The sequence below is a fragment of the Ovis aries genome, chromosome 3 (genome assembly GCF_016772045.2).
Source record: "Ovis aries strain OAR_USU_Benz2616 breed Rambouillet chromosome 3, ARS-UI_Ramb_v3.0, whole genome shotgun sequence".
Classification (NCBI taxonomy): Eukaryota; Metazoa; Chordata; class Mammalia; order Artiodactyla; family Bovidae; genus Ovis; species Ovis aries.
Window position 1 is genome coordinate 221153609 of NC_056056.1, and position 22402 is coordinate 221176010.

At 57.2% G+C, this 22402-nt stretch overlaps 1 protein-coding gene across 1 annotated transcript in view; it reads left to right on the forward strand.

Moving 5' to 3' along the window:
- Window positions 1–924: 924 nt before the first annotated feature.
- PRR5 (proline rich 5) overlaps window positions 925–22402 on the forward strand; it is a 53496-nt gene continuing 32018 nt past the window's right edge. Inside the window, exon 1 of the mRNA XM_027968199.2 lies at window positions 925–962. The gene's annotated coding sequence lies outside the window, so the exon portion shown is untranslated. The remainder of the gene's footprint in view (window positions 963–22402) is intronic.

Below are 22402 nucleotides of genomic sequence, written 5' to 3' on the forward strand. Positions count from 1 at the left end.
GTTACTCTAACCCTGCCAGAGAATTCTGGTCCAGGAGTCCCTCCCACCCCCCAACACAGTGTCAGAAAGGAGACAAGGGTAGTGTCTTTAAGTGAAGGTGAAAAGAATCCTTTTTAGACACTCTGGAGTGTGGACCTGGGCGCTGGGTGCAGAGGGCTGGGTGTGGGGTATTGGGGTGTTGGCTATTTCCACCGCAGCGGAACTTTTCAAACGTCCTGGGAGCTGGGGAATCACCAGGAGGGCTTGCTAAATCCCAGGTTCCTAGGCTCCGTCTCCAGTTTCTGTAGGTCTGGGTGAGGCCGAGAATTTCCAGTTTCTATTAAGTTCCGGGGTGATGCCCATGAAGCAGTCGCCCACTCTTTGACGACTGGAAGCCCTGGGATATTTAGATGCTGGAAGAGTTCGTCTGTCCCATCCCTCCCCTCTCTGCCCCACCCCACGGCCCCACTCCACCCCCCGCAAAACCCCAAGCCCCAGGGCAGGGATTGAATCTGAGCGTCTGATCTTTCCTCTCAGCTCCCGGTCCCCGCACAGGCTGCGACTTGGGGAGGGGGCTCTCAGTGGGCGTGGGAGAGAGCCGAGGAGAGATGGATCACTGGCCAGAGATCCGATGGGACCGCCCGGGTGGCCGGGGACGCCCCCTTCCCCGGCGGGCGCCGCCCACAGCCTGCGCAGTGCACCCGGATGGGGGGGATCCGGGGAGGGCACCCCCGGCTCGCGGCTGCCAGCTCGGACGGGCCCCGGCCCCCCGGCCTCCGCAGTGGGTGGGCGTGCCCGCGGCCCAGGCGGCCGCCTCCCGCCGCCCTCCGGCGGCCCCGGCGGCCCGGTGGCCGCAGCCGCGTCGGGCGCCCTGCGCGGGCCCGGGGGGCGGAGCGGGGCGGGGCCACCGCGGCCCCCTCCCCCGGCCCCGGGCTCCGGCTCTGCGCGGCGGCAGCAGCGGCGGAGGCGGCGCGGGGACCAAGGTGAGCGGCGGCGACGGGTCCGGGAGGCCCCCGCCGCGGGAGGGGGCCGGGGGAGGCGCGCGCGCCCCTCGGAGGGTTGGGGGGCCCTGGCGGCGCCGCCAGAGTGGCGTGTGTGCGCGCGCGCGCGCGTGTCGCGTCTGGTGCGGGGACACGGGGTGGGGTGGGGGTCGGGCTGTCCCCTTGGTTGGGGATCCAGCTTCTCCCACCCGGGTCTCCCGGGACCTCGGAGCTCGTCTCTCGCAGTCTCTCTCTGGACGCGCCCCCCGCCCCCACCTCGCCCCACTCCGCCGGCTTCTCTGTCTCTGAGTTTCTCTGTCTCTGTGGGTGGGTCTCTGCATGTCCGTCCAGCAGCTCGTCCAGCTGTCTCTTTCCTGATCGCCCTCCCCACTCCACCCCGCCACTGCCCCCTCCCCCTCGCAGCTCTCCCTTCTCTTTCCACTGCCCCCCCTTAATGGAGCAAACAAAGATGGTCGAGGGAGGGAGACACCTCGTTTCTGAGCCCTGTCCTGGCTCAGCGCGGGGGCCCCACCCCTTGGCCTCTGGCCGGGGCCTGCCGCCACCTTCCTGCAGGGAGCTGGCCTACAGAGCTGTGGGGGTGGGCTGGGGGCAGCAGGCACGTCTGAGGGCAGAGGGCCTCCCGCCTCCAGCAGGAGCATGTAGAGCCTTGTGCCCTCCACCTGGGGAGCCCCCTCCCATCTTTTGAGAGGTGGCACTTGAGGCGGACGTGCCCAGTCAGAATCAGATCTGACCCTGGACCCTTTGCCCTCGGGCAAAATCAGATCATGCCCTGGACCCGGTTGGCATGAGCAGCGCCTGACCGCTTTCTAAGATTTTTTTTTCCCAATGGAGCTGAGGTAGGGGAGAACTTGCTGGGGCGGGGGAGGGTCCCTGTTCCCCGGGTCCTAGGGTGTGGTCCAGCCCTGCTCGGCCAGGCCACTTCCTGAGGGCGACCTCCATTTCCCCCTCCATGGCTTGGGGCGGCGGTCAGAGCTGCAGGCAGCCGCCATGAGGACCCTGTGGGACGGCCATCGGGTCCAGGTGATTAGGTATGCTCATGGCAAGACCGGAGCTGCACCCCGGGATCCCAGAGGCCAGTCCCTGGACTGCATCTGAAGGGGGCGGGGAGCTCCCTGTGGCCACTCAGACCTGCTGCAAGGCCCAACCCGACTCTTCCTGGAGCTCTGGGAGGAGAGGCTGGCAACTCTAGACCGTCCTGTCTAACGACAGTGCTTAATATAATGCTGACCCCTGGGCTCCTGTCCTGACCTCTGATGGGGCACCAGGCATCTGCATTTTACAGCTTCAGCCCCCTTCTGATGCACCATCAGGTGTGAGCGCCGCTGGGTGGTGGCATTGGGTGATCAGACGAGGTCACATGGCTCCGTCTGCCTGGCATGAGGTGGGGCAGACCCAGGAGGAGCCCATCCTAGGGGCATGGCCTTGCTGGGGCAAGCCACTTGCCCTCTTTGAGCCCAAGTCCAGTCGATCAGAGGAGGTTCCGGCCTCCTCAGCAACTTTACTGCCGAATGGGCTGGGGTTCTGAGGCATTGTTTAAACGAAGGTGAGGCAGATGCTATGAACCCAAGCAGGCCTGGATCAGCATCCCAGGACCCCCGCTGGCTGGCTGTGTGGCCCTGGGCAAGTCACTCAGCTTCTGTGGGCCTCAGGTTCCTTATCTGGAAACTGGGAACCACAGCATTACCGACTCCTAGGGGGTGGTCGGGATCCAAAGGGGCACCACGCCCTGGCACAGCAAAAGTACACCTTGGCTGTGGGGGGCTGGGGGGTGGGCACCCATCGTGCGAGTGGCTGGGACTACTTGTGTCTCATCTGTTCTCCCTGTCTGGTGATGGGAACAGTCACATGGACGTAATTTCTCATCAGCAGGGAAAGTGATCTGTGCAGAAACGTTTGTTAGCTAATGGGGTTTTGGTTTCTAACGGGCGGCTAAAAGGGCCTGAGGATGGCCACGCGGAATTGCCCAGACGGCGTCGGGTGGCACTTAATGGCATCCGGCTGGGTGCCTGTGCCAGCTCTCTTGCTCAAGGCAGGCACTGGGAGACGGCACGTTTATCTTCCGGGCAACCCCTGGCAGAGTCAGGAGAGCAGAAACCCAGGACGGGCCGGGGTGGAAGAGGAAGGAGAAAGCCCTGGGCCCTAGCCTGGTGCCCCCAGTGGTGGGCATTCGTGGATGTGAACAAAATCATCTTTGGGACATCTGTGAGGGGAGTAGAGCTCTCGAGATGCCCACAGAGAGACAGAAAAAGTCATTCACTCATGCCTTCATTCCCCAGAGCCTTCTCCAGGCCTATTGGGTAGCTATGGTCCCCAGGGAGGCAGAGAGACCCACCCAGAATGGGGGAGGCCGCAGACACAAGCTGGTTGGGGATCTGTTGGCTCAGATGGGCTGTCAGTGGTCCTCCGGGTGAAAATCGGGGTCAAGACATCCTAGGGCAAGCCTCACCCCAAGGCCCAGGGTGGCCCTGAGGGATACGGATACGGAGGAGAACCAGCGTTGGAGTCGGGAGATGTGAATTAGGACTGTGGGCTGTGATAACAACCTGGGTTAGTGGGACAAGGAGGTGACTTCCTGGTGACAGTATAACCTTTTTTTTTTCTTTTAACCACATCCCTCTTTTATGTCTCAAAGTCGAACTTCAGTGGGGGGAGCACCTGGGGGGGGGGCGGGGGCTTTGAAGTCGGTGTGAGCAGAGTTCTAGTGACTCAGGAATCCTAATGTCTCAGGGGAGTAGCCTGGATGGCACTGCCCATAAGACTTGGCTCTGACCCCGACCCAAGTCCTGGGTGCCCTGGAGGAGGGGCCAGCAGGGGCCGACGGAGGGCTGCAAAGGCTGGAGACCTGAAGGCCAGGTCCACCTGGCACAGTTTATAGCTGTGTGGCTGCAGGAAAGTTGCCTAACCTCTGTGAGCTTCAGTGCTCTCATTTGCGTAGCGTGGATTGGAACACTCAGCTTAGGTGAAGACCTGGGTTCTGGAGACAGGCTGCTTGGGTTCAAACCTCAGCCTCTCCTCTCACCAGCTGTGTGACGTCGGCGAGTCACCAGACGTCTCTGTGTGCCTCAGTTTCTTCATCTGTGAAGTGGAGCTGATGGCAGCGCCTGCCACACAGGGTACTCGTGAGGATGACGTGGCTCCAGGGAAGGGCCCCAGAAGGACAGGGTGCCCTGTCCCAGCGTGGTTGACTGCACAGTGACATGGTCCTGCAGTGACAGTGGCTTGTAGTCAGGCTGGCCCGGCCTGGACCTCCTATCAGGATCAGTGTAAATGTTGGCATTGGAGCCCGCATCTGGGGTCACGTGATGACCATGGGGGCTGAAACGTGTGCAGGGCCCCTCAGTACCCAGTGTGGGGAAGCCCTCGAGTGATGCCAGCCCCCATCTCTACCCTCTGGGGAGAGCAGAGGGGACCGAGGACACATTTGCTACTGAGTTACCGCCGACCAAACCCAGAGGCAAGTGGGAAGGGGCTGGGGCCAAGTCCCTTCTGAAAAGGTTATCAAGAAAATCTGTGTGGTTTGTTGCAACGACAGGTATTGCCCTCCGGGATTCTGACTCCAAAGCGTGGACTCACCTCCAAAGGAGGGGTTGGCCATTCCCTGAGCACTTAACTGTGTGCCAGGCCCTGTGCGAAGTCTTCCCCAGGCACCATCCCACCCACCATCTCAGCCAACCCAGAAGGCAATCGTGGCCATGCCCAGTTAACAGATGGGCAGACTAAGGCTCAGAGAGGCCAAGAGCTGCCCGGAGACCCTGGCAGCAAGAGGCAGCGCTGGGGCTCAAACCCCTGGGTCTCTGGCTTGAGGTATGCTTGCTGCTTTCCACGATGCTATGTGCCTTAAGGTGAGGGAGTGTCACCAAGACACCTCACCGTCAGGAGCTGCCAACATGGGCTCGCCAACCCCAGCGGGGGTCCTGCTAATTTCTAGAAGGTTCTTGAAGTTTTGCTTTCTGTGCTGTCGGCTAGACCGGTTAAAGGCCTTCTTTGTGTCGCCAAACAGTCTCTCCAGCAAAATCAGTCTGCCTAGAGCCACTTATACCTGTTTGAGTCTGCAGTGGCTTCTTCTCTGTGCCTCAGTTTTCAAATCTGTGGAATGGGAATTTTTATATTTGCACTCCCTAGCTTCCCCTGGTGGGTAGGTAATGCTGGGAAATAGTAATAGTCAGTATAGCCCTTGACAGGTATCTGGAAAGCATCTTCTGTATTTGCCCTCATTTAACCTTCTGGGGCTTCCTGAGGTCATTGTGTCAGATGAGGAGGGCAGGATCTTGTCCAAGGTCACACAGGTGGTAAGGCTTTAGGTCTGATTAAGATGGACTGAAAACCAGCTACTGAGGCCACTTCTTGGTGGAGATTTATGAAGCCCCTTGCTTGATTTTTCCCCGTGACGGGGAGCTCACTACCTCATGAGCTCCTGTTGATTGTCAGTCTAGGACTTGAGTGGGTGGTGGTGACAGTCCCTGCTACAGGAGACTCCACATGGGAGAAGAACCTGAGCTTCACTTTGGCCGTGCTGGGTTTGCTGGCAGGCCCAACCATGGAGAGGTGGAAGGGTGTTTCCAGGTTCTTCTTTTCTCACGGTGGTGAGAAAAGAAGATGGTCTGATGGTCTGATGGTCGTCCCTCCCGCAGACCCAATATGAGGCTGAGTGAGGAGCAAACTCTCAGCACAGGGCAGACACAAGGTGCCTAATAAATCCTTGCAGTAGACCAGCCCTATTTCTAAGGAAAATTTAAATTATAAAACCCACATAGCCGTGTTGTACAAAGTCTGGAAAATAGGCCGCAGTTTCACCTGTAAACTCTGTCCCCTGCGCATCATCATTTTGTATATCATTTCCAGTCTGGTTTAAATAAACGCGTCTTGATGTAGAACTCTGTTCCCATGACGTCATCACACCACACGTAGCCCAGATCCTGTTCTTTTTCACTAACTGTGATCCTACGAGCGTTTCCCCCGCCTTCCTTCAAAAGTCCACTAGTTCTCAAGAGTGGCGATTTACGGGCTGCATGATATCCCGTGGATATTCGTCATCTGACTTGGACCATCCCCCTTTTGGTGGCGTCCACATGGACAGTGATGTGAAGAGCAGATTTTGACCCTGAGGTCACACCCCCAGAGGTCCAGCAGGACAGCAGGTCAGTCCTGCTGAGCTGTCTGACCTTGGGCAGAGTCCTGCCCCTCTCTGAGTCTCAGGTTCCTGCTCTGCTATGAAATAGGGGTAAGAACCTCCCGTCACAGGGCCCCTGGGAGGAGTAAACGAAGGGCTGTGATGTCAGTTACTTGGCAGTGGCAGGGTCTTGAAATATGGTAGCTGTTATTCCTGCTGCTGTTATTATTATTATTATTTAGGTCCTATCTCCCCGGTTAAATTGCGGAGCCCTGCAAGCAGGAGGGCTCCGTGCTTTCCTGCCTCCCACTCCTAGACATACTCCTTTGTATCTATTGATTTCATTCCTGACATTCAGGCCCCTTCAAAAAGAATGAGTCTCCATGTGGGCGAAGAGCTGGGAGATGTTTCGCTTACATAGTCTTACCTGGTCCATGAGTGGCGATCATCGGCCCCATTTTAGAAATGGCTCAGAGAGGGTGATGGCCCTGCCCAAGGCCACACTGTGGGAAGAAGAGAGCCAGGAATACTTCCTGGAGGAGGTGGCAGTGGCACTCGGCCGGCAGCATGGGCCGTCTGACCAGGCCGAGGGGTAGAGTGCTGGTGTTCTGGGGGTGCTGCAGAGGACCCTTGGAGCTCTCTAGGGCGGGGTGGAGCCCAGCACCCAGCACAGTGGGGGGCAGAGTGTGAGTAAGGCTCGGGTTGAGGGGAGTGCATCTGCTGAGCTGAGCTGACCTGACATGACGCCAGGGCGGGACTGAGCTAGCCATCTGGGCTCCTGACCCCACCTGCACTCCTCACCCAACCACGTCCTTCTGTCCAGGCAGGAACGGGTGCTCTGCGGGATCGGAGGCTGCAGGCATCTTCCTGGGGCCTGCTCTGTGAGCAGTGATAAAATATTTATCAGAGATGCTGGCGGCTGGGCTTCCCTGCACAGGGTACCGCTGGAGGCGGCTCACCCGGGCCTGCCGCCTTGTCGAGTTCTGCTGAGTCACGGGGGAGCCCAGTGAGCCACCTGCCTGCGCCCTCCTCAGCCCCTCTGCCCTTTGGCCACATGCAGGCCTCATAATACGTAAGCCATTCGGCTGCCCACAGCGCCCCGGGCATCCAGCGAGGCTAGGGCTGAGAGTTTCAGAGCTCATGCGGTGGCCAGGGTCACGGGCAGAGGCGGCCAACCGGACGGGGTCCCCCTGCACCGGCCCCTACAGGACCCCAGCTCCTCAGTCCTCACTGCCCCTGGCGAGGTAGGTCCCTGGCACCCCCGTTTAGTGACGGAGACCCCGAGGCACAGAGCAGGGATGCGACGGGCAGGCCTCAGGCAGAGGGCGGCGAGCACAGATTTGGCCCTTGGCTGTCCAATCTCTCCCCCGAGGTGCCAGACTCCCATCCAGCCCCGCGCCAGGGCCTGGGTGTTCTGCTCACCCCTAGGTTACACCGAGCTGTGACTTTGGGTTTGTGCTTTTCATTTGCAGGGTAACAGCACCAACAAAAACAATAGCAGACGGCTCCTGCTTGCTGTGGGCAGAAGGACGGGGCTTTCGGATTCTTTTGTTCGCTCATTCATAAAATACATTCTGGGTGCGGTGGCCAGGCCTGGAGACCGGTGGGGGACACTGGGGCTGTGGTGGGCCCCGCCCCCCAGAGCCAGAGAGAGTTGGATTCTGGGCCTGGGCCCACATACTGCTTGCTTGCGTGCTGTGTGGCCTCTGGCGGGTTGCTCCACTTCTCTGAGCCTCCTTCTCCCATTTGTGAAGGGGGTAGGGGACACCCTGCTTTCTCAAGCGAGGATCGCACCCGTGTCCTTGTGCTCCATCACATCTTCATGTCGGCCTGACGGCATCCATTGGCCTTTGGGACAGGTCTGGTCTCCAGAGAGATCCTGGAAGGCCTTGCAGCTGGTTCTCCCAGGAAATAACCCATAGCCAGTGCCCCAGGCCCTTGCAGATCCGATGGTTGAAGGTGGAAGATTCTTCCAAGCCTGGTTCTGAAGAATCCTGGCCCCAGGAGCCACACTCGCTGCCTGCAGCTGTGTGAGGGAGCCCTGTGGGTGGCTGGGGCCATCTCCTGGGGTCGCTCCTCCGGGGTCACCGCCCAGAGGTCATCTTGTATTCTCATTTGCTGTCCACCTTTCCCTCTAGACTGTCTCCTGCCCTTCTTCTGTCTGGGATTCTTTCCCTCCCTTCTTCACTGGGGGCTTTTCTTGGCTCTTTAAGCTCCTGCTGGAAGATGCCCTCCTCCTCCAGGAAGCCCTTCTGACTGCCCTGCGACCACTCCAGGCAGAGTGGGTAGGTGCCCCCGTGCTCTGGAATCTTTGCTCCTGTCTTTGATCTAGCGCTGGACCTGTTCCCCAGTCTCCTTCCCGCCAGCCTGGGGCTCCAAGGGCAGAATTCTGCTTGATTCATCTCTGGGTCCCAGGGCTCAGCTTAGGGCTGGCATACCCCAGGAGTGTCTGAAGAACAAGCGAGCGAGTGACCGACATCACAGCTGGATTGGGGCTTTAGGAATGTGTTGTGAGAGACGGTAGCAAACCTGTAACATGTGCTCCGCCTGTGAACTTGCTGTGTTTCTGTGGGGACCCCCATCTTCCTGGTCTTCACAGATGATGGATGTTCCACTACACAGCAGGTGATAAGGACTTCGGGACTGAGATTTGTGGGGCAGGGTGTGCAGAGCCCTGGGGGTCAAGAGGGCTGGGCCCCTCCTGTTGGAGCTGCATGACCCCGAGAGACTCAGTCCCTCCGTCAGGCCTCAGGTCCATTCTGCAAGCCCAGCTTTTATTTGTGGAAGAGAAGCAGGCAGGCCTGCGTTTGTGGGCTGCTCACGGTGGTATCCAACACTCACAGCCCAGCAGAAAAAAAAAAAGGACCGGAAGGAAATGCCCCGAGATGAGGGCAGTAACTTTCTCTGGTAGTTTGTTTCCTCTTCCAACTATTTCATGTTTTTTCTGGTTCTCTCAGGTTCTTTCAGTGACTTTACGTGTATGTTGAAAGCTTTGTGATGAACCCTGCGGGGCGACAGAGGCCCTGCTGCTGGGACACTCAGTCTGATGGAGAATTAGTCCTTTGTCAACAGACTGACCTGACGCAGCCTGATCGGGGAGGCTGCCGGGACTCAGACCCAGGGTGTGATGGAGCTGTCACAAAGGGAAGCTCAGAGGAGACTCCTGGCTGTGCCTGGAGTGGACACAAGGCAGTCAGAAGGGCTTCCTGGAGGAGGAGGGCATCTTCCAGCAGGAGCTTAAAGAGCCTTGTGAAGTTGGAACCTTGCCGGGGGTGGTGGTGCAGGGCAGTTGCTAGGGAGGCAGGTGCACTGGGGCTGGGAGGGCTGTTTGGCTGGACCTGGACGAGGGTGAGCTGAGGATGGTGAGAGACGCGGCAAGGGGCTGGACCAGATCCTGAGTGATGGGGGCAGGGGAGGGTGTGTGCCCCTGCTAGAGTCACAGTTGGCTGCCTCCCCTGGGGGTCCACCCGCCAGCTCCCCGCCCCGAGGGGAGGCATGGTGTGCTAAGGAGCCCCCGTGACCCTTACTTCTACAGGAACCCTAGGGGGCTGGCCGGGCTGTGGCCCCACTTTACAGAATGGGGAAAGTGAGGCCAAGCGCAGTAAGTGACCAAGCTTCAGATCTAGGTCTGTTTGTCCCCAGAGCCCAGCTCGGAATGGCTGGCCTCTCTCCTGCAGCCCTTGCTCGTCACTGGGCTTCCGGTTTGTCATCTGTAGGGTGGGGATTAGAACGTGGTGTCTTGGACCAAGTGAGCGCCCTTCGTAGAGCTAATTGTTAAGTCTAGCCCTTGACATTCACTAGTTCCAGGATTTCTGTTTCCTGTGGTTGGAACATCACCCAGGATGGCGAGTTAGGGGGACAGACGTAAGCACGGAAGGCACCTTGGGGACAGGGCTCTCAGGAGAACCCACAGAAATGGGACATGAGTTTGATGTCCTAAGACCAATGGGAACGAGCTTCAAGCAGCCCAAAGGACGTCAGCTTAGACCACCCCAGATGTGGGCCCAGGGGAGTATGGGCAGTGCGCCCCAGGAGCAGAAACAAGGCAGGCGGGTCAGAGAGGGAGCCGCCTCTGAATGCTCTGGGTCCAGCAAGCTGAGGCAGGTGGGAACACGGGGGCCCCCAGTGGGGGCAGGGCCCGTGCAGGTAAGATGCCCTCTGAGCTGCCTGAAGGTGCAGAGAAGAACCAGCCAATATGGAGGGAAGGCCTCCGTACTGACGGTCAAGGTCACTGGCCGTCACCTTGGTCTGTCGGCTGCAGGCCTTGGTGCAGGGCAGGGTGGGTGTGGGGGTTGTCGCTGAGCTCAGATGAGTTTCCTCCCTGCATGTTTGCTGACACAGGAGGCTCTGGCAGGTGCTGTAGGCACCCATGGATGGGCAAGAGGGGAGAAGGGGCAAAAGAGAGGCCCGCCCAGGCCCCAGCCAGGGCCCACCTTTTTCCTTCCATTGCTTCCACCAGGAGAGGGTGATGGTCCCCTGCTCCCTGCGGGTGTCAGTGGGGTGAACAAGGCAGGCAGAGGAGCCAGTGTAGGCTGCCCGCCCCCTCAGGGGCCTGGCCGTGTGCCCAGTGTGGGCCTCCGTCCCTGCTGGAAGAGTGAGGACAACTTCCCTCCCTCCCCCACAGCCTAGCTCCCTCCCAGAGCAGTTACGAGGCCAAGCAGACACTGAGGCCGCCACAGGGTACCAGGTTTGGCCGAGGTCAGGTTCAGATCGCGCGCTTGGCTCAGGGGCTGGTATGTGTACATTAGATTCTCAGGAAGTGCTTACTGGGCGGAAAGGAGGAAAGTGCAGACGGCCTTTGACAAGTTGTGTGGCCCTTGCAGCCTCCGTGTCCTCAGTGAAGAGAGCTGCCAAGCTGCCCCCAAACCCGGGAATGTTGTGCAGACAGGCCTGCTATGTGGAGAGTACTGAACTGCTAGCCAGATTGGAACTGCAGGAACCAGCTAAGGAAGGAGACAGGAGCCTGTCCTTAATTAGCGAGGGATCTCACTCTCCGAGCCTCTGGGGAATGTGCCACTGCAGCAGGTGGCCTGGACAGTACTGCCTTTCAAACACACTTGTGTGTGGTGGGGCAGGGCTTGTGGAGAAGACGTTGGTGGGGGAGGTCACTCTGAGCAGGGTTTTGCAGGATGCATAGGAGTTGGCCGACCAGACCAGGCTTCGGGAAAGTTATCCCAGACAGTGAAGGGCAAGCATGTGGACATGAACTGGACCTGGCCTCTGAGGACTGCACCCTCCACCAGGACGCTGACTTCTGCTTTCATTTGTTCGGGAGGCTGCAGGGAGGCTCTCGGCTCCCTTCCCCTGCCTTCAGACAACCCCTGAGGGGACAGCCTCCCTGGGAGGGGCTGGGCGCTTGTGACTGGCTGCTTCCTTGTTGTCTCATCCCTGCGGCGGAGCCCAGGAGAGCCCCCTCCTGCCCCCACCCCCGAGTCTGGGGAAATCCCGAGGGCCCAGCCAGTGCAAGAGGCGCCAGGCGGCGCGCAGTGGAGGCGGCAGTCTCCCTCCCAGGCAGCCTTCTCACCTCGGTCCCCACCCCCTCTGCCACTCACACAAGGAACCACAGAGAAAGAGCCCGGGCCTCCGTGACTCAAAAACAGAAACTGCCAAGACCTGAGTGAGGAGCTGCTCGGGGGTCAGGCCGGGTGCTGGGCAGGGCTGCCCTCCCACGCCCAGTGGGAGGCTGCCAGGGGGCATAGATGCCAGGGCACCGTGTCCCTCCGCCCATTCTGGCCCGGCCTCCTTGGGCTATGCCCCCCTGCCTAGGCCCGGTCACTTGGGCAACCTGTGGACCCATGGGGAGGCCCTTCCCTGATCCCAGTGCAGCTGGCAAGTCATCCAGCTGAGGCCCGGGACCCCTGACGCCGCGGTTTCGATACATTCACGCTGAGACAGCCAAGTCACAAGATTCATTACTTACAGATCCCAGAAGTGTGGGGGGCAGCCCCCGTCCCCAGTCACAGGTGAGCAGGACAGAGGGCGGCTGGAGGGCACCCCTGTGGCTCGGGGCGGGGGGACACTGACTTTTCTCAGGCTCAACTCTAAGTGCCCCCGCTGGGAAAGCAAAGTAGGAACTCGGGGCGGGAATCCCGAGCTCAGGCCGTTATTGGATAATCCAGATTTGGGGCATGAGCAGGGTGGTCACCCTATAGAATACCTGGGCAACTGAAGACTCACCCCGGGGTCCTTCCTGAAACCTTCCCCTCCCAACCCCCTCTTGCACCCCAAGGCGGCGCCGTGGTGCCCACGGTCCTCCCAGCCCCTGGAGCTCTGGTTCCCGCCTCCCCAGGCTGCATCTCCGTCCTCTGCTCTGTATATTGCGTTCCCTCCCCTGTGATGCCCCTCCGCCTCGGCCTGGAGAGAGACCCTGCCCATCTGAGCACCAGCCATAGCCCACACACAACACCCCCACCCCAGAAGGCCACCTCCTGCCTTTGCTCTGCCCATGGGGCCATGTGCTGTCCCCTCCAGAGCCCAGAGCCCCTCTGAGCACAGGGCCCTTCCCCTGCCAATGGCTCAGCCAGTGTTCTCATCGACACCGCGCTCAGACCAATTCCTGCCACCCAGTCTGCACCCCCGCCTGGCCCTGCTGGGCGAGGTCATGCCTCCAGGCCTGTTTAAAATGTCACTGCCTCTTGGTGGCTCGTCAGAGCTCCCCAAGGCCGTCAGGGTCCTCAGGGGTCCCAGAACCTTCCACCCGTTGCCTCCTCTGTTACTGGCCTCCTGTGACTCTCCAGGGAAGGGGGAACGTGGCAGCCTCTGGGGACAGGCTCTGGCCTACGTTGGTGCTCACTAGTACTAATGACTTGACAGAGGGGTGGGGGGGTCCCTCCAGAGTGACAGTGTGAGGTGTGTGGCCTCCAGGTCTGAGCTGGGCTCAGTCTCAGCACTTCCACTTGCCTGCCATGCAGCTGGGCAGGTCTGTTCCTCTGGGGCCACAGTTTCCTCCTTGGGAAAATGAGGGTGAATTTGACCTGAGTGGGGTGCCCCAGGAGGGAGGGGGTAGGTCCCAGTAGGACCTCAGTGTTCGAGCCTTTTCACCACGTCAGGATGTCCTTGCTCTGGGAGTGACCCTGCATGCCCTTTCTCGAGGCCTCGGTCCTTCTGTCTATAAAATGGACAGATGGGCTACATAAACTCCGGGGACCTTTGGGCCTGGCTTCCTGGGAGACAGGGTGTGTGCAGAGGGCCTGGGAGGCAGCATTGGAGCCAGGCCACGCAGCATCCTTTGTTGGAAGCCCCTTCTCTTACTTCCTCCCATGTTTACAGTACTGACTGGCTTTTCTCGCAGGCAAAGAGGGCCAGGTGGGTTTTGTTAAATGCCCTTTCTGAGCTGCTTGTGTCAGTTGCCAAACTTAAACCAAGTTCATCAACCAGAACATATAGGAACTGCAGACGCGGGAGGAGAGTGTAAAGGAGGGCGGAAGGCTCAGGGACCCCAGGGGCCTGGGACAAGTGTCCCTTCCCTCCAGACACCTCTGGGAGTGGAACTGTCCGAGTCCCTTGCTCCCCTCCACCCCTTCCACCCCCACCCCCAGTCCCTCCCCAGGAAGCAGTCTGATGGCGGCTGCCACCCTGCTGTGCGGGCCACAGGGAAGATGCCCTGTCTGAGGCCCCACTGCCCTGATCTCACCCCTCGGGTATCACAGGGACCGCCAGCACCCCTCCTGCAGCTTCACAGCCCTGTCCGTGAAGCAGGAGCAGCAGAACCTGCATGAGAGGGCATTGGGACGGCAGGACTGTACACGTCCCTCCCTCCGGGCTGTGCCTGGCTGTTAGAAAATGCTCATAATACCTGTTGTGTTATGGCTATCATCGTTATCAAGATGTTCCTGGATTAAAAAACAAACACATACCAAGAGATCACATGTGAGGTATGGACTGATTTTTTTTTTTTTTTTTTTGGCCATGCCCAATGGCTTGTAGGATCTTAAGTTCCTGACCAGGGGTCAAATCTGGGCCTCCTTCAATGGAAGCACTGAGTCCTAACCACTGGACCACCAAGGAAGTTCCTATATGAGCAGGGACTGTGAGCCTTTAACTGTGAGCTTCCTGGCAACCAAAACAAAGAGGGAAAGAAGATCACTCACTAGATTTATAATGCCCTTAAGATGAAAACAGAGCCTTTCCTGGCAATGAAACCCAAGGGACAATCCTCCTAGAAACCCTTGTAAGGGCTCCCGGTGTGATGTTGTGAGCAGCATCTCAGTCCTCCTGTTGACTGGCTGTATCCAAGGACCGAGGGTCTGGAACCGGACACTCAGGCTCTCCTAACTGCAGGGGAGATGGAGAGGGACCCCCCAGCTGGTCTGCAAGGAGGACTCAGTGAGGTCCATAACCTTGAGATGACTGCAGTGTCCTGTGTCATCTTCAATATGAGGATCTCGCCTCAAGTCTGTCATTGAGCCCTGCGGTGGTGCTGGTCAGTTGCTAAGTCGGGTCTGATTCTTTGCCACTCCATGACTGCAGCACGCCAGGCTTCCCTGTCCTTTTTCCGGGATGTCCCTGGTGGCCCAGTGGTTAAGACTCTTGCACTTCCACTGCGGCGGGTGCGGGTTCAATCCCTGGTCAGGGGACTAAGCTCCCACATGCTGCACAGCCTGGCCAAAAGAACAGCTGTTTTCCCGCCTCCATTCCAAATCTTTGGGTAACAGAGATGCTCCATACAACGGGCCATGCTCACTCGTCGGCTTTGCCTTAAGAGGGCATCTCAGCCCTTTCAGAGAAGCCCATGAATACCACACCTCTGTCCCCACACCCTTCCAGTAAAAGCACACTCACATTCTGGAGTGATGCAGGCTTCACAGATCCTGGAAAGCTCCAGGACCCTGTCTTGACAATCTCTGATCTGGGGTGATGGAGGGGAATGCATCTTCTGGACCAAGATCATGAATATTATTTCTCGCAACTGGGCTTTTGTTAGGCATGGAGCAACAGAAAGCTCAAATTTACCAAGAAACTCTCTTCCGTACAGACTCAGATGTTTTCAGCATGACCCAGACAGAAGTGGGCCTCGGTATCTAATACCCTCCTAGACACGCCAGGCCCTTGAGCTGGTGGGCACTCTTACAGTGACTGCGGGACGCAGGGCAGGACAGGGAAGTCAGCCCTGAGGCGGCGTAGGCATCTCCATTCCATTTTACACCTGGGGAGGTGTCCAGTAAGTGGGTTGCTGTTGTTCAGTTGCTGGGTTGTGTCGAACTCCTCGCCACCCCATGGACTCCAGCACACCAGGCTCCTTTGTCCTCCACTATCTCCTGGAGTTTGCTCGATTCACGTCCGTTGAGCTGGTGATGCCCTCTAACCGTCTCATCCTCTGCCGCCCCCTTCTCCTTTGGCCGTCAATCTTTCCCAGCATCAGGGTCTTTTCCAGTGAGTCAGCTCTTTGCATCAGGTGGCAAAGTTTGGGAGCTTCAGCAACAGCCCCGGATTTTATGACATCATGTCTTACTCACTGTTTCTTTTGTCTTTGATTACGTTAAATTCATGTTACAGTCTCTTTCCAATAGTTTCTTGGCTGAAGTTCTAGGAATTTCACCCCGATATTTGTGTTTGCTTTCCTTGCCTCGTGGTGGCCTGTTTCCCTGTGTGTTGGATAATTTGGGCCATGAGGTTACTTCCATCCAGGCTTTATCCGTGGAAACCCCAGAGGCCTGGCTTGTGCACCTGCCCCTCCAGAGCAGCTTTGTGGTTGCTCTGCCTAGAAGCCTAGGGCTGGCACAGCCTGGAGCCACTGCTATGCTAATCAGTTTAGGCTCTCTCCTCCCGCCTAACCCACCCGTCTGAAGGCAGACCCTTGACTACAGATTCTCAGATGTACAGGCTTTTTCTTACCTCAAGTTCATGTGGCCAGAGACAAGTTTTCTTGTCCTCTCTGTCACCAGGCAGATCTTTCTCCCAGCTGCCCATTTATTAGGGGTGCCGCCCCCCCCCCCCCCAGACCTCTGGCTTTCTGTGAAGGACTCAGTTGCGCCCTCCATCGTCCTGCTTGCTGGTGTCGTATCTCCCAGCTGCTGGTTTTCACCTCTCTGTCTCAGCGTGTGAAAGTGTTAGTCACTCAGTCATGTCTGACTCTTTGCGACCCCATGGACTGGAGCCCGCCTCCAGAGGCTCCTCTGTCCATGTGGATTCTCTAGGCAAGAATACTGGAGTGGGTTGCCATGCCCTTCTCCAGGGGATCTTCCCGACCCAGGTATCCAATCCGGGTCTCCTGCATTGCAGGCAGGTTCCTTACCATCTGAGCCACCAGGGAAGCCCCCCTCTCCCTACCCCACAAGGCTGCCACACCTTCATTTAGCATCTGGGTTTTTAGTTGACAGTCTTTTCCTGTGGTTTAATTGTTATGCTAATTTGAGTACAACTCTCGGAGTATAATAGTTAAGAATGCAGACTCTGGAGCTGGACTGCCTGGGCTTGAATCCCTGCTCCGCCAGCATGAGATGTGCTCCGTCTCTTCAGCTGTGAAATGGGGATAGCAGAGAGCTGGAGCTGCTTCAAGCGCTAGAGGGTGTTGACAGAAAACAGAAGAACGCCGGTTGTTTTGCAAAAATAGGTGCATTCGGGAATAGCAAAGAATTGCAATTCAGGATGTGCAACCTATGGCAAACCACAGGCAAGTCCAGGGCACCATTCTTTTGTAAGAGAGAAGGGGAGTTTGGAGGGGCTGTTGTAAACAAAAGTCCATTGGAGGAAACGGGGAGTTCCAAGTGTAGTGGTTTTTCATTGGCTGAATTGTCCCAGTCTCTCATTGGCTGGGCTGTTGCCAGGCAAGGAGAAATTCCTCCTTCCTCCAGCTGGGTAGTAGTAACCTTCTTCCTGCTGGAGACGCAATGGTATGCCTCTTACTGTTGGGTCTGCGACTGACCGGGAGTGCTAGAATGTGAGGGCTCCCCCTTCTGGCCTCCTGGCTCCATGTTAAATGAGGTTTCTGTTAAGATACTTGAGATCACTCCGTATCGAATTATTGTATATTGCAAGCATTATGCTGGCCTTCAGTAAAATCAATATTGTTGTTGTTCAGGCGCTATGTCATGTCTGACTCTTTGCGATCCAAGGACTGAGGCACTCCAGGCTCCCTTGTCCTTCAGTATCTCCTGCTGTTTGCTCAAATTCATGTCCATTGAGTCAGTGGTGCTAATATTTTAATTATATAATAATTATTAGATTAATTATGTAAATTAATATCAGATATGGTATAAATATACTGATAAGGAATATCTTAGTGATAATACTAATATTATTATCATTCTGGCCTGTGGTGATTATCCTCACTTTTTTACAAGCTCAGTTCTGCATTTAGACATGTATAATTTTTTAGGCAACAATACTAGGGGATATGTAGGGAAGAGTTTTCAGGTTGTGTAGTTCCCTAAATTGACTTTTAAGTGGTGAATGCAAAATAGTTGCCGTATCCTCCAGGTATCACTGCTTCTTCCCAGGCACTTTCAGAGCCTGTATATACCTGTCTCTAGTTCTCCTAAGTTGCAGGCCATCTTTGGACTCTGGTGGAATCTGGCTCAGCCACATACCTGCCAGCTCTGATTCATCTTGCTGCTGCTGCTGCTGCTAAGTCGCTTCAGTCATGTCCGACTCTGTGCGACCCCATAGACAGCAGCCCACCAGGCTCCCCTGTCCCTGGGATTCTCCAGGCAAGAACACTGGAGTGGGTTGCCGTTTCCTTCTCCAATGCATGAAAGTGAAAAGTGAAAGTGAAGTCAACTACACACTTTCAAATCACAATTCAAGTGATTCCTTTTGTAAAATAAAGAAGTGATCTTATTTTATGTATTTAAAATTCAGATTTTTAAAGACTGCTTCCTAAAAGAGGGCTTAACGACATACGGTTTGCTATCTTAAAAGACTAAGGTGTTCTTCATACCATCTTTTATCTTTTTTTTGCCCCGTCTCACAGCTTGTGGGATCTTAGTTCCTCAAGAGATCAAACCTATGTTCCCTGCAGTGGCAGCACTGGACCACCAGGAAAATCCCTTTGTACCATCCTTTTAATTTTCTGTAAGGTTATAATTTTTAACTTAACAACCAGGTGGAAAAATGAGGCTAATCTCCGAAAGCAAGTCCTTCAGTTCTGACTCATCTTGCATCTGTGCAAATCCTCCAGCCCTCATCTGGCCAACATCCTCAGGGCCAGATGTCACGGCGGAATTCCTGTTATTTCTGAATGATGACGCAGTCAGTTGCTGCCCTGTGGAACGCGTCAGGGCGGCAGCCTGGGGATGTTTTTGCACAAGATCTCCACCACGTCAGGTAGACAGAGACTCTAAATAGCCTCGCTTCTGGTCAGATCAGGTTTTGTGGCTAAATGAGCCCTGACAACATCTGAGTTTCCAAGTTCTTGGCATATCTGAACCTCAGATGGAGTCTTGCAGTGGTGGGGGAAGTGACTGGACCTGACTCCCACTCCAGCGAGTCTTCACAGGGAGCTCAGTGGTCAAGAACCTACCTGCCAAGCAGGAGTCATGGGCTTGACCCTTGGGTCGGGAAGATCCCCTGGACGAGGAAATGGCAACCCACTCCAGTGTTCTTGCCTGGGAAATCCCATGGACAGAGGAGCCTAGTGGGCTGCAGTCCATGGGGTCGCAGAGACTTGGGTATGAATGAGCGACTGAGCGACTGAGCGTAGTATAGCGTGAACAGGACAAGTTGGGGTTTGTAGCCAAGAAGCAGGGTGAGGGTCAGTGGATGGGAAAGCTGGAAGAGGAGACATGCGGGGAAGGGGGACTCTCATTGACCCACTCCACCGAATTCTAGCTGAAGGCCAGCCAAGTGGTGAGACACGGGGAGCTCAGATAGCAGGGTGGGGGGTTTTCACTAAACTGACTCAGAATTCTTGCTCAAAGTGGATTCTGCAAGGACAGAGAGTGGAGCCCAAGGTCAGCCCTCATCCAGCAGAGAGCTCCAAGGAGACTGATTAAAGCTAGGTCAAGAGGGAAGTCTTCATCGGTGTCCACTGGGCATTTGCTTTTCACCTCTGCCTGGAGGAGCCTCAGCTGCGGGGGGCGTCTGATGGAGGAGGCAGGCCCAGTCCTGAGATCCTCACAAGGAGAGAGGCGGGCAGCCTGAGGATTGTTGGCTGAGCTGGGTTGAGGGGAGAAAGATCCTGGGGACTCGGGATCCAGGGGACACTGGAGGAATGGGCATGGAGAGCAAGAGGCCAGCTGGTGATGACTGCTAAGGTTGATGACCACCTACTGTGCACCAGGCCCACCCTGAGCCTCTGACATTGCTGAATGCATTTACAGTCTTGGGATCCTTGCGGGGAAGGTGTTCTTCTGACTCTAGTCTTACAGATGAGGAAACGGAGGCACAGTTAAACAGAGGAGAGGTGATCAGCTCAAGACAGTCAGCTGTTAACGGATAACCCCACCATCCATCCCAGGCCAGCTGGCTCCAGAGTCCACACCCCAAATCACGGCTCTCTCCTGCCTTTTACTATTAATATAATCACTGTACAAGAGACGAGTTGGAGGGGAGGGACAGGGGCATCCAGACCGAGGGCAGAGGCTGGGTAGAGGCCCGGAGATAGGTAGTGGGCAGAAAGACTGGGGAACAGTGGTCGCCTTGTCTCCTAGCGGGGGTGGGGCTGGGGGCGCTCCAGGAGGGGGCCTGGAGGGGCTTCGTAGGAGTTGCAGCAGAGACCAAGGAGCAGTGGCCGCGGTCTGCAGGAGTCTTGGCCACCTCGCTGGAAATTTGCAGCTCATCCCGCAGGCTGGGGCCTCCGCGGAAGCCTCAGAGCCAATAGGCAGGTCATGTCTGGGTGGCAGAGTGGCTTGATCGGCCAGCGGCAGGGTGGAGTCCTGTAGACTGAGAGGCCAGGAGGCCAGGTCAGGGGAAGGGGAGGTGGTGAAGTCTCGAGTCCTTGGGCCCTGAAGGTGGGCAGGTTCCCCAGTCCAGCAGGGGCTGGGGGACAGCAGGGGCCGGGGGTCAGTGGGGGAGGGGTGCTACCTGCCCAGGCTTTGCATGGGGAGGGTCCTAGCCTCTCCCAGGATCAGGCCAGGGTTCAGTCCACAGCCCACTATGAAGGAAGCCAGGACTGGAATGGGGACTCCAGTGTCCATCCTGGCCTGTGACCGGCCAGGTGACATCAGGACCTGGGGCCCCCACGTCCACTGTGGTGAGGGAATCAGACCACCCTGCTGGCAGAGAATCAGGTCCCCAGCTGGGGACTGTGGGCCAGCCCGGCTGGGGCCAGCCCTCGGTAAGGGGTCCCTGTTGCTGGAAGGGTGAGGGGCTCCCCTTCACACCTCCCAGTGAATCTCAGCAGCAGCTTCTCCTGCATTAAATGTATCACCTGGTGGACGGAGCCACGTCCTCCAGAAGCAGGAGGATGGTGGCTGGGGCGGAGGCCTTAGATTCAGCAGAGTCCAGCTGACCCACCGTCATTGCCTCCTCACTGGGCTCTGTGAGCTTTATTTACAAAGTCAAGGACGCAGGCTCTCCCCCCACCACTGACCTTCACCACCCTGGAACCAGTCATTCTTGGAAGAAGTAAGTGAAAAGACCCTTCCAGAGCCCCCGTCCCCCCCAGCCCTGGTCCACAATCGCAGGCTCCTCTCCTGGGCTTCCCATCGTCAGTCTGAACTCTGGTTGCCCGTGCAGTCCTTGCTCTTTCCAAGGATTCTTCTAAGAAAAGGCTGCTGGCCAGGAAAGTGCCTGGGGAGGAGAGGAAACTGGACATCAAGCCCAGTCCACCCAGCTCTGCCCAGCGTGGCCCCGGTCCACCTGGCTGCATAGTGGGGATGCGGCTTGGAGCTGCATTTATCTGGGTTGGGAAAGGCAGAGCAGCCCCCCGCTCTGTGGGCGTTCAGGGGCCACGATGCTTTGGCCAGAAGTTACCTGTCACCTCCGGTCTCCTAGAGTCTGAGTGCCTGTTAGAGAAGCCGGGAGTAGGGGACGAACGTGTCTCCGCTTTGCTGGGCGTTGGGCCCGACCTTGCCACATTCGGCTGTGAGGTTTCCTGGACACAGAGGTCAAAGCCGGGGTCTGGGTGGGCGGGGTGCAGGCTCTGTCTGGAGAAGCTGATGCCCTGGTATGTCGGGGCTGCCTTCATCAGTTGCCATAGACTGAAATCGACTTTCTTATAGTTCTGGAGGCTCATTCAACCCTCCCAGGGACAGCCCGAGACTTGGGGGCATAGGGGCTTGCAGGGGAGGCAGCTGAGTGGGGAGCAGAGCCAGTCTGGAGGACCGGGAAGCCTGGAATCTCTCCTGCTTTACCACAGGGACCTACCTATAGACCAGAATCAGGGTTCCACAAAAAAAAACAAAGCTCCAATACTTTGGCCACCTGACGCGAAGAGCCCACTCATTGGAAAAGGCCCTGATGCTGGGAAAGATGGAGGGCAAAAGGAGTAGGGGGCGGCAGAGGATGAGATGGTTGGATGGCATCACCAACTCAACAGACAGGAGTTTGAGCAAACTCCGAGAGATACTGAAGGCCAGGAAAGCCTGGCGCTGCAGTCCTTGGGGTCGCAAAGAGTTCGACACGACTGAGCGACTGAATAACGACAAGAGTTGCACAGCACTCTCCCGGGAGAGACCTTGAGAACCAATTGTTGAAGATGAGAAACTGAGGCTTGCCAGAGTCTCTAGTGGATGCCGTTTTGGGATCTAAGAACAGGGACGTCTCCTGGTCAGAATGCCCACCCCCACCCCACCCCAGGCCTGGGATCCAGATCCAGAAGGAGGAGGGGAGGGTTCTGAGAGCAGAGGAGAGAGGCCGCTAGTCTGGGGAAGGGGGGCCCAGGTGGGTCCTGGTGGCAGCGGGGTGGGGGCGGGAGCTCTGCTGGTAGGGAGAAGGCTTGAGGGGACCGTGAACATGTCAGGAGATGTCAGATGGCAGAGCTCGGATGGAATGGTGAGCGCCCCCTGACAGCAGAGACCCTGGCTTTTTTGTCCCCTGCTGTGTTTCCAACACCTAATGCCAGGCATGCAGTAGGTGCTCAATAAATGTCTCCATCATTTATTAAAGCCCTGGGGAGGTGAGCTTTGTCTCCCCAGCAGTACAGCATCCCTGCCCCCATGCTTCTTAGCTGACAGCTCAAGCAGACAGCTCACCCCCCCTCACCTTCACTGTCTCCGTCTCTGAAACAGGGGTAATAATAGTTGGTACTGACTCTGAAATCACCAGAAGGGACACTTTTCCCTGGAGTATCTTGGACTGCAAGGAGATGCAACCAGTCCATCCTAAAGGAAATCAACCCTGAATATTCATTGGAAGGACTGAAGCGGAAGCTCCAATACTTCGGCCACCTGATGTGAAGAGCCCACTCATTGGAGAAGACTCTGATGCTGGG